Genomic DNA, 16,202 nt, shown 5'->3' with positions numbered 1-16,202 from the left:
TGAAAAAAACAAAATAAAATGATAAAAGCTTCAAAAAATAAAATCCTTTGAGATGTAGTTACTACATCTACTAGTTAGGAAAATTTTAAAACTTAAATTTGGATATGTTTTGCAAAAAAGTGTTATGGAAAAGTAAAACGGCTATAATTTTTGCATACAATGTCGGAAAAAACGTATAATATATCAAAATGTTCAGCACAAAAATCCGCATCCGATGTCACCCATATTTTTCTAATCTCATCTACCCTTCTATATATCACGTTGTCTAGTGTCAAAGGATTCAAGAAAACCATGCATAGCTTCATCATTAGCCGAAAGTAACAGGCGCGTGATGATATGAAGCTCTCCAAAATTATTTTGGAACGGAGTCCTGATAGGATAATTCGCTTCTTGGTACGAAGTTCAGCAAGAGCCTTTCGAATATCGCTATTTAGATGGCCTTTGCTGAACTTCGTACCAAAAGGCCAATTATCCTATCAAGACTCCGTCCAAAATAATTTTGGAGAGCTTCATACCATCATGCGCCTGTTACTTTTGGCCAATTATGAAACCATGGATTTCTTCAATACTTTGACACAAGAGAATGTGAAAATATAGAATGGTAGATGAGATCAGGAAAAATATGGATCAACTTAATTATGCACATCCATAATGGGCGCATTCTTGATAAATCTCTAGGGTTTGGGTGTCCTCGAGAGTTGGTCGAGCGAGAGGGGGTTGATCGACGTCCCCCTCTTGACCCTTCAGCGATACTCGACCCTCGACCCCTCATGTCGAAGTTATCGGGGAGGGGGTATATCGACCCCCCTCATGTCGAAGTTATCGGGGAGGGGGTATATCGACAACGACATACCCGATAAAAAATAAGAAGAGGAAGAAGAAGAAAAATAAAGAGGAGAAGAAGAAAGGAATAGAGGAGAAGATCGAAGAAAAAAAGAAAAAAAGGTCTCTTCTATTTTTTTCTCTCCTCTTCTTCTCCTTCTTCTCCTTCTTATCCTCTATTCCTAAAACTAATCCTAAAACTAAGCTAAACTAAAACTAAAACTAAACTAAACTAAAACTAAACTAAACTAAAACTTAACTAAACTAAAACCAAACTAAAATTAACCGAATTAAATAAACTAAACTAAACATAAACTAAAATAATCCTAAAACTAAACTAAACTTCTCCTCCTCCCTTTTTTTCTTCTTCTGTTTCATCCTAAAACTCTATGAACAAAATTACAATAGAAAAAAAATCATAAAAAATCTATGAACAAAATTACAACAGAAAAAATCATAAAAACTCTATGAAAAATTGACATATTCGTTGCATATGAACATACAAACATTTGCATATTCTACAATAATATCACCAAAAAATCTATGAACAGAAAAAAAATTCTAACTTTTGCATATGAACATACATACATCCTCATCATCATCTACTACTACAAATAAAAAAAGTCTATATTCTTTGCATATGAACAAGGGCCGGCGTCGGCATTGGGGCGGGCGCGCGGCGGCATTGGGGCGCGGGGGGGAGGGAGGAGAGGAGGGGGAACAACGCGGTGAGGCTCACAGTGTAGGGGAGCGGCGGCAAGGTCGGGGCAGTGCTCGGCGCGCGCGAGGCGTGGTCGGGGAAGGGCGCGGCGAGGTCGGTGCAGGGCACGGCGAGGCCGGGGCATGGGCGACGGCGACGACGGAGACGATGGACGGGGATGGGGCAGCCTGGCGGCGTTGATGACCTCGGCGTCGTCGGCCATGAACTGATGATGGAAATCTGAAAATTTCCTAAGTGTTGCTTATATAGCAAAGGCTTTAGTTCCGGTTGGTGGTCCCGTTAGGTGCCACGAACCGGTACCAATGCACCCCTTTCGTCTTGGTTGGTGCTACCAACAGGGACCAAAGGCCTTGCGCTGGCGCGGTGCGATGGGATGTTTAGTCCCACCTCGCTAGTTGAGAGACCTCGAGAGTGGTTTATAAGCGCTGTTGCGCCCACCCTCTCAAGATCCTCTCAATTGCAGGCTTTCGGGCCTACTCTCTCACTTCTTGCCCGTGGGCCTACTCCGGGCCTGAATCCTGGCCCATGGTTTGGTTTCTAGTCGTATTCAGGCCGTGGTGGCCAAGTAGGTGGCATTTTTTCATATATATTTTTTCTAGTTTTTTGTTTTCTTTTTTGCTTTATTCATTTTATTTTGTTTCTACTTACAACAAAATACTTACTGTTTTTCAGTGATTCTTTTTCGTTTTAGGTAATAAAAATTATAAACTTTCTGTTAGTGCCATTAGTTTTCCAATTTGAATAGTTTAAATTTGAATTCTTTGAATTTGTGTGAATCACTAGTTTATGATTAACTTTACTATAAAAATAGATTTTGGAGTGATCCTTTTTCCTGCTATTTAATATTACTGTGTTTTATCATTATATTCAAAAATACTTTTTGTTATTTTAGTTTCTAACAAAAAAATCTTTATGATAATTCTTTTTGCTATTAAGTTTCTAACAAAAAAAGTTCTTTATGAAAATTCTTTTTGCTTTTAATGTTTTGATCAGAAAATACTTTAATAATTTTAGTTGCATAAATTTTATATAATTTTAGTTTCAATAATACTAGAGGTTTATAAAAGCTTTTAGTTGATTCCTTTTGCTATTAGAGTTTCATTAATGTTTTCTAGTTCATTCTTTTTTCTATTAGAGTTTCATTAAAGTTTTCTAGTTCATTCTTTTAGTTTATTTTTTTGCTAATATAGTTCCATAAAAGTTTTCCAGTTCATTCTTTTTATATTAGTTCATTCTTTGAGCTAAATGACCCTGAAATTGAAAAGCACTTCAGATGAACTCTGAAGAGGTTGAAAATTGGCATGGTACCATCATTTAACCCACATATCATGTGCTAAAAAGTTGAGAGATTTATGGCAAAAACTGGATGCACTTCGTGTACAAAATGGACAATCTCTTTCGAAGTATCAGGGTTTCAGACGAAAACTCATCTCTTACAAAGGGATTTCATTTTTTTGAACTTATTTGAACTCCAGACTTTTTGCGTGTTCAAAATGAACCATTCAAAGCCACACCATCAATTTTCAACCCTTTCTGACTTCATCTGTTATTTTTCATGCATTTACTGATTTTTTTAGCTAAATGACCCTGAAATTGAAAAGCATTTCAGATGCACTCTGAAGAGGTTGAAAATTGGCATGGTATCATCATTTCACCCACATAGCATGTGCTAAAAAGTTGAGAGGGTTACGACAAAAATTGAAGGCCCTTCGTGTACAAAATGGACAATCTCTTTCGAAGTATCACGGTTTCAGACGAAAACACATATGTTACAAAGGGATTTCATTTTTTTGAACTTATTTGAACTCCAGACTTTTTGTGTGTTGAAAATGAACCATTCAAAGCCGCATCATCAATTTTCAACCCTTTCTGACTTTCTGTCTTCACTTTTTCTTTGCTTGTGTCCTTTGCTTATTACGCCGTAACCATGGATATTCTTCATCGCTTAACAGGGTGCTTGGGCCAGCCTTGACTTTGAAGGGAGGAATTTCATGAAACATTTCATAATCTTCAGACATGTCTATCTTGCCCTCCAATCCCACAATGTCACTTTTTCCTGAAAGAACTATGTGGTGCTTTGGCTCATCGTATGATGTATTCGCTTCCTTATCTTTTCTTTTTCTCGGTTTGGTAGACATGTCCTTCACATAGAAAACCTGCGTCACATCATTGGTTAGGACGAATGGTTCGTCTATGTACCCAAGATTGTTCAGATCCACTATTGCCATTCCGTACTGTGGGTCTACCTATACCCCACCTCCTGATAGATTGACCCATTTGCACTAAAACAAAGGGACCTTAAAATCATGTCCGTAGTCAAGTTCCCATATGTACACTATGTAACCATAATATGCCTCCTTTCCCCTCTTGGTTGCTGCATCAAAGAGGACACCGCTGTTTTGGTTGGTGCTCTTTTGATCTTGGGCGATCGTGTAAAATGTATTCCCATTTATCTCGTATCCTTTGTAAGTCAATACAGTTGAAGATGGCCCCCTGGACAACGAGTACAACTCATCAGAAACAGTGTTGTCACCTCTGAGACGTGTTTCCAACTAACTACCGATAGTCCTGATGTCTTCACATGTAATCCAATCGTCATACTGCTCCGGGTGTTTGGAGCGCAGACTGTTCTTGTGTTCATTGACATACAGGGTCACCATGATAGAGTTCTGTAGAACTGTGTAGTGTGCTTGAGACCAAGAATGCCCGTCCCTACATATTATTGAGTCCCCTCCAAGCATGCCTTTTCCAGTCAGACTCCCCTCATACTGTGATTGAGGGAGACCAATCTTCTTAAGGCCAGGAATGAAGTCAACACAAAACCTAATGACATCCTTTGTTTGATGGCCCATGGAGGTGCTTCCTTCTATCCTAGCACGGTTACGGACATATTTCTTTAGGACTCCCATGAACCTCTCAAAGGGGAACATATTGTGTAGAAATACAGGGCCCAGAGTGACAATCTCGTCGACTAGATAAACTAGGACGTGCGTCATGATATTGAAGAAGGATGGTGGGAACACCAGCTCGAAACTGATAAGACATTGCGCCACATCACTCCTTAGCCTTGGTAGGATTTCTGGATCGATCACCTTCAGAGAGATTGCATTGAGGAATGCACATAGCTTCAGAATGGCTAATCGAACATTTTCCGGTAGAAGCCCCCTCAATGCAACCGGAAGTAGTTGTGTCATAATCATGTGGCAGTCATGAGACTTTAGGTTCTGAAACTTTTTCTCTGGCATATTTATTATTCCCTTTATATTCGACGAGAAGCCAGACAGGTCCTTCATACTGAGCAGGCATTCAAAGAAGATTTCCTTCTCTTCTTTGATAAGAGTGTAGCTGGCAGGACCTTCATACTGCTCTAGAGGCATGCCGTCTTTTTCGTGCAAATGTTGCAGGTCCTCCCGTGCCTCCGGTGTATCTTTTGTCTTCCCATACACGCCCAAGAAGCCTAGAAGGTTCACGCAAAGGTTCTTCGTCACGTGCATCATGTCGATTGAAGTGTGGATCTCTAGGTCTTTCCAGTAGGGTAGCTCCCAAAATATAGGTTTCTTCTTCCACATGGGTGCGCGTCCCTCAGCGTCATTCGGAACAGATAGTCCGCTGGGACCCTTTCCAAAGATTACGTGTAAATAATTGACCATATGAAGTACGTGATCACCGGTACGCATGGCGGGCTTCTTCCGGTGATCTACCTCGCCTTTGAAATGCTTGCCTTTCTTTCGACATTGATGGTTGGTTGGAAGAAATCGACAATGCCCCAGGTACACATTCTACCTGCATTTGTCCAGGTATATACTTTCGGTGTTAGCTGAACAGTGCGTGCATGCATGGTATCCCTTGTTTGTCTATCCTGAAAGGTTACTGAGAGCAAGCCAATCATTGATGGTTACAAATAGCAATGCATGCAGGTCAAATTCCTCCTGTTTGTTCACATCCCACACATGTACACTGTTTCCATTCCACAACTGTAGAAGTTCTTCAACTAATGGCCTTAGGTACATATCAGTGTCGTTGCCGGATTGCTTAGGGCCTTGGATGAGAACTGGCATCATAATGAACTTCCGCTTCGTGCACAGCCAAGGAGGAAGGTTATAGATACATAGAGTCATGGGCCAGGTGTTGTGATTGCTGCTCTGCTCCCCAAAAGGATTAATGCCATCCGCGCTTAAACCAAACCATATGTTCCTTGGGTCACCTACAATCTCAGCCCAGTACTTTCTCTCGATTTTTCTCCACTGCGACCCGTCAGGGGGTGCTCTCAACTTCTCGTCTTTCTTATGGTCCTCTCTGTGCCATCGCATCAACTTGGCATGCTCTTTGTTTCTGAACAGACGTTTCAACCGTGGTATTATAGGAGCATACCACATCACCTTGGCAGGAACCCTCTTCCTAGGGGCTCGCCATCAACATCACCAGGGTCATTGCTACGTACCTCTTGAGCATGCGTTGGTTTTCCCTTGAAGAGGAAAGGGTGATGCAGCAAAGTAGCGTAAGTATTTCCCTCGGTTTTTGAGAACCAAGGTATCAATCCAGTAGGAAACAACGCACAAGTCACCTAGTACCTGCACAAACAATCAAGAACCTCGCAACCAATGTGATACAGGGGTTGTTAATCCCTTCATGGTCACTTGCAAAAGTTAGATCTGATAAAGATAGTAAAGTAAATATTTTTGGTATTTTTGTTGTATAGATTGGAAAGTAAAGATTGCAAAATAGTAAACGAGATGCGATGTAAAATAAAAGAGATGCAATATAATAAGGAAGAGACACGGGGGCCATAGGTTTCACTAGTGGCTTCTCTCAAGATAGCATGTATTACGGTGGGTGAACAAATTACTGTCGAGAAATTGATAGAAAAGCGGATAGTTATGAAGATATCTAAGGCAATGATCATGAATATAGGCATCACATCTGTGTCAAGTAGACCGAAACGATTCTGCATCTATTACTATTACTCCAGACATCGACCGCTATCCAGCATGCATCTAGAGTATTAAGTTCATAAGAACAGAGTAATACATTAAGCAAGATGACATGATGTAGAGGAATAAACTCAAGCAATATGATATAAACCCCATATTTTTATCCTCGATGGCAACAATACAATACGTGCCTTGATGTCCCCATTGTCACTAGGAAATGACACCGCAAGATTGAACCCAAAGCTAAGCACTTCTCCAATTGCAAGAAAGATCAGCCTAGTAGGCCAAACTAAACCGATAATTCAAAGAGACTTGCAAAGATATCAAATCATGCATATAAGAATTCAAAGAAGAACCAAATAATATTCATAGATAATCAAGTTCATAAATACAAAATTCATAGGATCTCCGCAAACACACCGCAAGAGAGTATTACATCGAATAGATCTCCAAGAACATCGAGGAGAACTTTGTATTGAAGATCAAAGAGAGAGAAGAAGCCATCTAGCTAATAACTATGGACCCGAAGGTCTGTGGTAAACTACTCACGCTTCATTGGAGAGGCTATGGTGTTGATGTAGAAGCCCTCCGTGATCGATTCCCCCTCTGACAGATCGCTGGAAAAGGTCCCTAGATGGGATCTCACGGGTACAGAAGGTTGCAGCGGTGGAAAAGTGGTTTCGTGGCTCCCCCTGATGTTTCTAGGGTATAAGAGTATATATAAGCGAAAGAAGTACATCCGTGGAATTTCGTGGGGCCCACGAGGGTGAGGGGCGCGCCTACCCCCCTGGGCGCGCCCTCCTACCTCGTGGCCGCCTCACGGAGTTCCAGAATTCAACTCCAAGTCTTATGGTTTGCTTTTGGTCCAAGAAAGATCATCGTGAAGGTTTCATTCCATTTGGTATTCCTTTTCTGCGAAACTCTAAAATAGGAAAAAATACAGAAACTGGCACTGGGCCTCCGGTTAATAGGTTAGCCCCAAAAATAATATAAAAGAGCATATTAAAGCCCATTAAACATCCAAAACAGATAATATAATAGCATGGAACAATCAAAAATTATAGATACGTTGGAGACGTATCAAGCATCCCCAAGCTTAATTCCTGCTCGTCCTCGAGTAAGTAAATGATAAAAACAGAATTTTTGATGTGGAATGCTACCTAAAATATTTATCTGTAATTTTATTTATTGTGGCATGAATGTTTAGATCCGAAAGATTCAAGACAAAAGTTTAATATGACATTAAAATAATAATACTTCAAGCATACTAACAAAGTAATTATGTCTTCTCAAAATAACATGGCCGAAGAAAGTTTATCCCTACAAAATCATATAGTTTGGTTATGCTCCATCTTCGTCACACAAAATATTCAAATCATGCACAACCCTGACGACAAGCCAAGCAATTGTTTCACACTTTAGTATTCTCAAACCTTTTCAACTTTCATGTAGTGCATGAGCGTGAGCCATGGACATAGCACTATAGGTGGAATAGAGTGGTGGTTGTGGAGAAGACAAAAAGGAGGAAGATGGTCTCACATCAACTAGGCATATCAATGGGCTATGGAGATGCCCATCAATAGATATCAATGCGAGTGAGTAGGGATTGCCATGCAACGGATGCACTAGAGCTATAAATGTATGAAAGCTCAACAAAAGAAACTAAGTGGGTGTGCATCCAACTTGCTTGCTCACGAAGACCTAGGGCATTTGAGGAAGCCCATCGTTGGAATATACAAGCCAAGTTTTATAATGAAAATTTCCCACTAGTATATGAAAGTGACAAAATAAGAGACTCTCTATCACGAAGATCATGCTGCTACTTTGAAGCACAAGTGTGGAAAAAGGATAGTAGCATTGTCCCTTCTCTCTTTTTCTCTCTCTCTTTTTTTGTTTGGCTTCTTTGGCACTGTTACGTCCATTTTGCATCATGCTTTTATATCGATATTTATTGCATTATGGGCTGTTATTACACATTATGTCACAATACTTATGCCTATTCTCTCTTATTTTACAAGGTTTACATGAAGAGGGAGAATGCCGACAGCTGGGATTCTGGGCTGGAAAAGGAGCAAATATTAGAGACCTATTCCGCACAGCTCCAAAAGTCCTGAAACTTCACGGAAGTTATTTCCAGAATATATAAAAAATACTGAGCGCAAGAAGTACTAGAGGGGGGCCACCCACCAGCCACGAGGGTGGGGGCGCGCCCTACCCCCTGGGCGTGCCCCTGCCTCGTGGGCCCCCTGGTGGCCCCGCGATGCCCATCTTCTGCTATATGGAGTCTTTCGTGGACGAAAAAAATCATAAGCAAGCTTTCGGGACGAGACTCCGCCGCCACGAGGCGGAACCAATCTAGGGCTCCGGCAGAGCTGTTCTGCCGGGGACACTTCCCTCCGGGAGGGGGAAATTATCACCATCATCATCACCATTGATCCTCTCATCGGGAGGGGGTCAATCTCCATCAATATCTTCACCAGCACCATCTCATCTCAAACCCTAGTTCATCTCTTGTATCCAATCTTTGTATCCGAACCTCAAATTGGTACCTGTGGGTTGCTAGTAGTGTTGATTACTCCTTGTAGTTGATGCTAGTTGGTTTACTTGGTGGAAGATCATATGTTCAGATCCTTTATGCATATTAATACCCCTCTGATTATGAACATGAATATGCTTTGTGAGTAGTTACGTTTGTTCCTGAGGACATGGGAGAAGTCTTGCTATTACTAGTCATGTGAATTTGGTATTTGTTCGATATTTTGATGAGATGTATGTTGTCGTCCCTCTAGTGGTGTCATGTGAACGTCGACTACATGACACTTCACCATTGTTTGGGCCTAGAGGGAGGCATTGGGAAGTAATAAGTAGATGAGGGGTTGCTAGAGTGACAGAAGCTTAAACCCTAGTTTATGTGTTGCTTCGTAAGGGGCTGATTTGGATCCATATGTTTCATGCTATGTGTTGGGAATATTACTACTGCGTATAAACCGGCCAGGAGGGGCCGGGTTATGCCTGTAATGAGTTATTTATATCTGAAGCCCATGAAGATAAGGAGTATGGCGCTTTACGAAGGAGAGCTAGCACGGAGGCCCAGGGCCCAAAGGCGGTTTAGGGCCCATAGACATAAACCGCCATATAGCATGTAACTTGTATTGTAAGATAGGAAAGGGTAGAAACCAGGATGGACACGTTTATGAGCCGGCCAGGATTCTATAAACCGGCGGGGGTCAACCTGTGTATATAAAGGGACGACCTGGCGGCGGTTTAGGGAGACAACAACAACTTGAGAGCCAGGTGATGTAGACACAGACCTAGGGTAGGGTAATAGGCCTGACCTATACGCCCCACCTAAAGTCTTGTCCTAAAAACTAAGAAGTTCGAGAATCAGAAGCAGAGGACCAGCAAAGGTGTCAAAGCAAAGTCCACTCGACCTATCAATCACTCGGAGACCTCTCTTACTCAGGTCACTCGACCACCAAACCACTCGACATATCAGAAGACCTAAAGCCACTCTGCGCAGCAACCGTCAAGCATTCATTCACATACTTAATGCTCATTTGTAGCACTTTAATACATGCATTATCTGTAACGCATCCTCTTAATGTATATTGAACCCTGCATAACGGAGGGGAGCTGGGGTCCTGGCGTACTCTATATAAGCCACCCCCTCCTCTGGGACAAGGGTTCGCACCCCTTGTAACTCACACATGTATAATCCAGTCGACCGCCTCCGGGCTTCGAGACGTAGGGCTGTTACTTCCTCCGAGAAGGGCCTGAACTCGTAAACCTTGTGTGTACAACTCCTCCATAGCTAAGATCTTGCCTCTCCATTCCTACCCCCATATTGTACTGTCAGACTTAGAACCACGACAGTTGGCGCCCACCTTGGGGCAGGTGTCTTAGCGACTTGTTGGAGAAGTTGCGATTTTTCCGATCCCCTTCATCATGGTTTCAGGTGGAGTTTTGGTGGAGGGCCGCGAGATCCGTCTCGGCGCGCTCACGTTCATCGCCGACGACTCCGCTTGGCTTCAGGAGGCTCCGCTCGACGTCGACGCGCTCCCTGTCTGCGGGGCAATGCACTTTCACGCGTGCGTCCACGGCGTCCTCTTGCGGCAGCCGTCGGACCAGTATCGGTCGGCCCCTGTGTCGTCCTCCCTCCCTGTTTCCCGCCGGCGCAAGCGCTCCGGTCGGTCGAGACTCCAGTGGTGGGTGAGACACGCGGTGGCTCGCCAGTCGGCCACCCCCAAGTCGCGGCGATCGAGCCCGACGAATCTCTCTACGGCCTGTTCGATCTATTGACTGGCTCCGCAGAGACTGCATCCGAGTGCGATAACAGTGATCCAGCGGCGGAGGTTCTGATGGTCGATGAAACACGCAGTCCTCCCGGCTTTCCCCGCACCGACGGAGGCGACGGCGGAGGCGATCCGCCGCATGCTCATGAAGAGTATCTCCTCGAGCCCCTCACTTCGCTACAGAGGGAAGAACTTCGCCGCTGGAAGATGGATGCGCTGCACACTCCTATCGTTGGATAAACCCCTGAGGCCCGTGCGTTAGAGGACGCGCGCTTGGCCAACTTGGCTGAGCGCACTCGACTGGAGAACCTCCAGCGAGCACTCGACGAGCGTGCGCGACAACGGGTTCCAGAATCCAATCGACGTCAGCTTTTCCCACCACCGACTTAGGTATATCGAACTCCGATTCAGAATTTAGCAGCTGCAGCCCGTATAGCAGAGTCGATCCAGCCTTCTCAGTCAGAGGCTGGCAGAGGCTTGTTATAGATCAGAGCATTACTCCGGGCGGCAGGAGATCAGAATTCAGCTGTTTCGCAGTTGTGAAATAGGATCCACAGCAGATCCGTCACTGCAGATACAGTCCAGTCGGCCCACAGCCCAAGATCGCCCCCGAGGCATGAGGAATGTGGGGACCGGCATGATCAGAGCAGGAACCGTGAGCAGTATGATCACTGACTCGATCGAGATGATCGACGTCGAGTGCCCACCCCTCCCCCAAGGAGTGGATCGTACGTGCCTCGGCAGCAGGATGACAGACGCCCTCACAGTATTGGGCGAAGGCTTTGATGCGAGATCCATTCTCGTTCAGGGTTTGGTCGACAGGAACAGAGCCCACCGAGAAGGTCATGACAGAGACGTACCCACCAGCAGCAGAGTACACGTCTCAGGACCAGAGTGCTTCAGCAGAGCCATCAGGGCCGCGGTGATTCCTCCCAACTTCAGGTTGGCGACTGGAGTCAGTAAGTTCACTAGTGAGTCCAAGCCTGACACTTGGCTTGAGGACTACCGAGTGGATGTTCAGATTGGCGGCGGTAACGATGAAGTGGCAATGAAACACCTGCCTCTTATGTTGGAAGGTTCGGCCAGAGCATGGCTGAATTAGTTAGCACCCAGCAGCATTTACACTTGGGAAGATCTTGCCCGAGTGTTTGTCAGAACATTTGAAGGAACTTGCAAGCGACCAACAGGGTTGACAGAGCTGCAATCTTGCATGCAGAAGCCGAATGAAACTTTGAGGGCCTACATCCAGAGATGGATCACATTGCATCACACAGTAGAGAACATATCTGATCAACAAGCAGTCTGTGCCTTCAAGGAAGGCGTTAAATACAGAGAACTGAACCTGAAATTTGGTCGAACCGGAGACATGTCTCTGAGTCGAATGATGGAGATTGCCACCAAGTATGCCAATGGTGAAGAAGAGGATCAGCTCCGGAGTGGCAAGCACAAGTTAGTCGCCCACGAAACCGGAGGAGGGAACTCCAGTAGGAAGCAGAAGCGGAAAGCCGAGCCAGCTGCTCCTGGAGAAGCCTTGGCCGTGACTCAACGAAAGTTCAAGGGGAAGCCCAAAGGGCCTTGGAACCCCAAGAAGGTGAAAGACCAAGACGGAAATGATGTGTTGGATCTGCCATGTCACATTCACACAAAGAAATATGAAGAGGGTAAACTCATTTATCCGAAACATACCACTCGACAGTGTCGGCTCTTGATCCAGCAGTTCCAAGGGAAACAACCCAAAGATAAGGAAAAGGAGTCGGACAAAGTTGAGGACAAGGAAGATAGTGATGATGGGTACCCCCAGGTCAATTCTACCCTGATGATTTTTGCTGATGTTGAAAGCAAAAGTCGATTGAAAGTTATCAACCGAGAAGTGAATATGGTCGCTCCGGCGACACCCAGTTATTTGAAATGGTCTCAGACTGCCATCACATTCGACTAGTCCGATCACCCGACGCACATAGCCACCCCTGGGAGGCAAGCTTTGGTGGTCGACCCAATTGTTGAAGGCACTCGACTGACCAAAGGTTTGATGGATGGAGGCAGTGGCGTGAATATACTGTATGCAGAGACATTGAAAGGGATGGGCATTCCGGTGTCCAGACTCAATACCAGCAACATGAGTTTCCATGGAGTCATTCCTGGAAAGAAGGCTGAGTCACTCGGCCAAATTGCTCTTGATGTGGTTTTCGGTGATTCCAAAAATTACCGCAAAGAAAAGTTGATGTTTGAAGTTGTGGATTTCCGGAGCGCTTATCACGCTATTTTGGGAAGGCCAGCTTATGCACGATTCATGGCTCGACCATGTTATGTGTACCTCAAATAGAAGATGCCTGGTCCCAGAGGTGTGATCACTATTACTGGCAATCGGAAGAAGGCGGAAGAGTGCTTTCAGAAAGGCTCAAAGATCGCCGATGCTCAGATGGCAGTGGTAGAGCTGCAGGAATACCAGAAAACATCATACCTGAGTGATTTGTTGCGAGCCAAGAAGCCCGCTACGGAATCAGCGTTTCAGTCATCCGGTGAGACAAAGCCGATTCACATTCACCCAACTGACCCTAGTGCTGCTCCGACTCATATCTCTATGACACTCGACTCCAAATAGGAAGAAGCACTCATCCAGTTCCTCCGTGAGAACCGGGACATCTTCGCATGGAAGCCTTCTGACATGCCGGGTGTTCCCAGGGGGCTGGCTGAGCACCGTCTACGAGTTGACTCAAAAGTGAAACCTGTCAAAGAACATCTTCGACGGTCCGCCATCCAGAAGAGAAAGGCCATTGGCGAGGAGGTGGCTCGGCTCTTAGCAGCAGAGTTTATCTGAGAGATTTACCACTCCGAGTGGCTCACCAATGTTGTCATGGTCCCCAAGAAGGACAAGTCACTTCGCATGTGCATTGACTTCAAACCTATCAATCGGGCCTGCCCGAAAGATCATTTTCCTCTCCCCCGCATCGACCAGATAGTCAACTCGACTGCGGGATGTGAGCGCCTGTCTTGTTTAGACGCCTATTCCGGTTACCATTAGATCCGTCTGTATGGTCCCGACGAGATCAAAACATCTTTCATCACTCCATTCGGGTGCTTCTGTTATGTTACCATGCCATTCGGCCTCAAAAATGCTGGAGCCATGTTCATGAGGATGATTCAGAAGTGTTTGCTCACTCAAATCAGTCGGAATATGGAAGCATACATGGATGATATTGTGGTCAAGTCACGGAAAGGTTCCGACCTGCTGACTGACCTTATTGAGACATTTGCCAACCTCAGGAGGTATGATATCAAGATTAACCCATCAAAGTGCACATTCGGAGTTCCTGGCGGAAAGTTACTCAGTTTTCTCGTTTCCGAATGAGGAATCGATGCCAACCCAGAAAAAGTTGGTACTATACTCCGAATGAAGCGCCCTGTGCGCGTGCACGATGTCCAGAAGCTTACTGGTTGCTTGGCCGCTTTAAGTCGATTCATTTCTCGTCTCGGTGAAAAGGCATTGCCTCTTTACCGACTGATGAAGAAGTCAGACAAGTTTGAGTGGACTCCTGAAGCTGATGCAGCGTTTGCAGAGCTAAAAGCCCTGCTCTCCACCCAGCCGGTGCTTGCTGCCCCAATCAGGAAAGAGCCTTTGCTGCTTTACATTGCAGCCACGGGACAAGTCGTCAGTTCAGTACTTACGGTCGAGCGGGAAGAAGAAGGAAAAACCTTTAAAATTCAGCACCCAGTATATTATGTTTCTGAAGTTTTGACCCCATCAAAGCAAAGATATCCTCATTATCAGAAGCTTGTATATGGGATTTATATAACCACGAAGAAGGTTGCACATTACTTCTCTGACCATTCCATTATAGTCGTCAGCGACGCTCCATTGTCAGAGATTCTGCACAACAGAGATGCAACTGGTCGAGTGGCAAAATGGGCGATTGAACTCCTTCCCCTAGATATCAAGTTTGAGGCAAAGAAAGCTATCAAGTCCCAAGCAATTGCAGATTTCGTCGCCGAGTGGATTGAACAGCAACTGCCGACTGAAGTTCACTCGGAGCACTGGACCATGTTCTTCGACGGTTCTAAGATGCTGAATGGTTCCGGTGCTGGGTTAGTATTGGTTTCCCCCGAGGAGATAAGCTCAGATATGTTCTCCAAATCCACTTTCATTCCTCCAATAATGAAGCAGAATATGAAGCACTTTTGTATGGGTTGCGCATGGCCATTTCACTCGGCGTCCGTCGCCTCATGGTCTATGGCGACTCAGATTTGGTGGTGAATCAAGTGATGAAGGAGTGGGACGTCAGAAGTATAGCCATGATTGGTTATTGCAATGCAGTAAGAAAGCTAGAGAAGAAATTCGAGGGGTTAGAGCTGCATCATATACCCCGACTGAAAAATCAAGCAGCTGATGATTTGGCAAAAATAGGTTCCAAGAGAGAAGCCATTCCCAGCAATGTGTTTCTGGAACACATCCACACACCATTAGTTCAAGAGGATCCTTTCACCGAAGAAGCACCGCAGCCAAAAAGTGGCACGGATCCGACTGAAGTTGAGGTTCCAATAGTGGTCGACCTAATCATGGAAGTTTTGGTCATCACTCTCGACTGGACAATGCCGTACATCGCATACATCCTAAGGAAAGAACTCCCAGAGAATGAAGAAGAGGCTCGACAGATCGTCCGTCGATCTAAGGCCTTTACTGTGATAAAGGGACAGTTGTACAGGGAAAGCGCGACTGGAGTCGGTCAAAAATGTATAACACCAGAAGAAGGTCAAATAATTCTTGATGATATCCACTCGGGGACCTGTAGCCATCATGCGTCCTCTCGGACCATCATGGCTAAAGCATACCGAGCGGGATTTTACTGGCCAAAAGCAAATGAAATGGAAAAGGAGATAGTCGACAAATGTGAAGGATGTCAGTTCTATTCCAATATGTCGCACAAACCCGCCTCAGCCTTGAAGACCATTCCACTCGTCTGGCCCTTCACTGTTTGGGGATTGGATATGGTTGGACCGCTGAGAACTGGCAGGAGCGGCTTCACCCATGTGCTGGTGGCAGTCGACAAATTCACTAAGTGGATTGAAGCTAAACCTATCAAGAATCTTGACGCCTGCACTGCTATCAGCTTTATCAGAGAGTTGGTATTCAGATATGGAGTTCCGCATAGCATCATCACTGGCAATGGGTCAAACTTCGATTCTGACAAGTTCAGAGCTTTTTGCGCCTCTCAAGGCACACGAGTCGACTACGCGTCAGTCGCTCACCCCGAGTCGAATGGACAAGCAGAAAGAGCAAATGGTCTAATTCTCAAAGGACTAAAACCCCGACTGATGCACGATCTCAAGAATGCGGCAGGCGCATGGGTCAACGAGCTTCCGTCAGTTCTTTGGGGATTGAGGACCACCCCTAATCGGTCGACTAGACGAACTCCATTCTTTCTGGTCTATGGAGCTGAA

This window comes from Triticum dicoccoides, chromosome 4A, assembly GCF_002162155.2.
Source record: "Triticum dicoccoides isolate Atlit2015 ecotype Zavitan chromosome 4A, WEW_v2.0, whole genome shotgun sequence".
Taxonomy (NCBI): Eukaryota; Viridiplantae; Streptophyta; class Magnoliopsida; order Poales; family Poaceae; genus Triticum; species Triticum dicoccoides.
The sequence above is the reverse complement of the archived record's forward strand: the minus strand, read 5'-3'. Positions refer to the sequence as shown.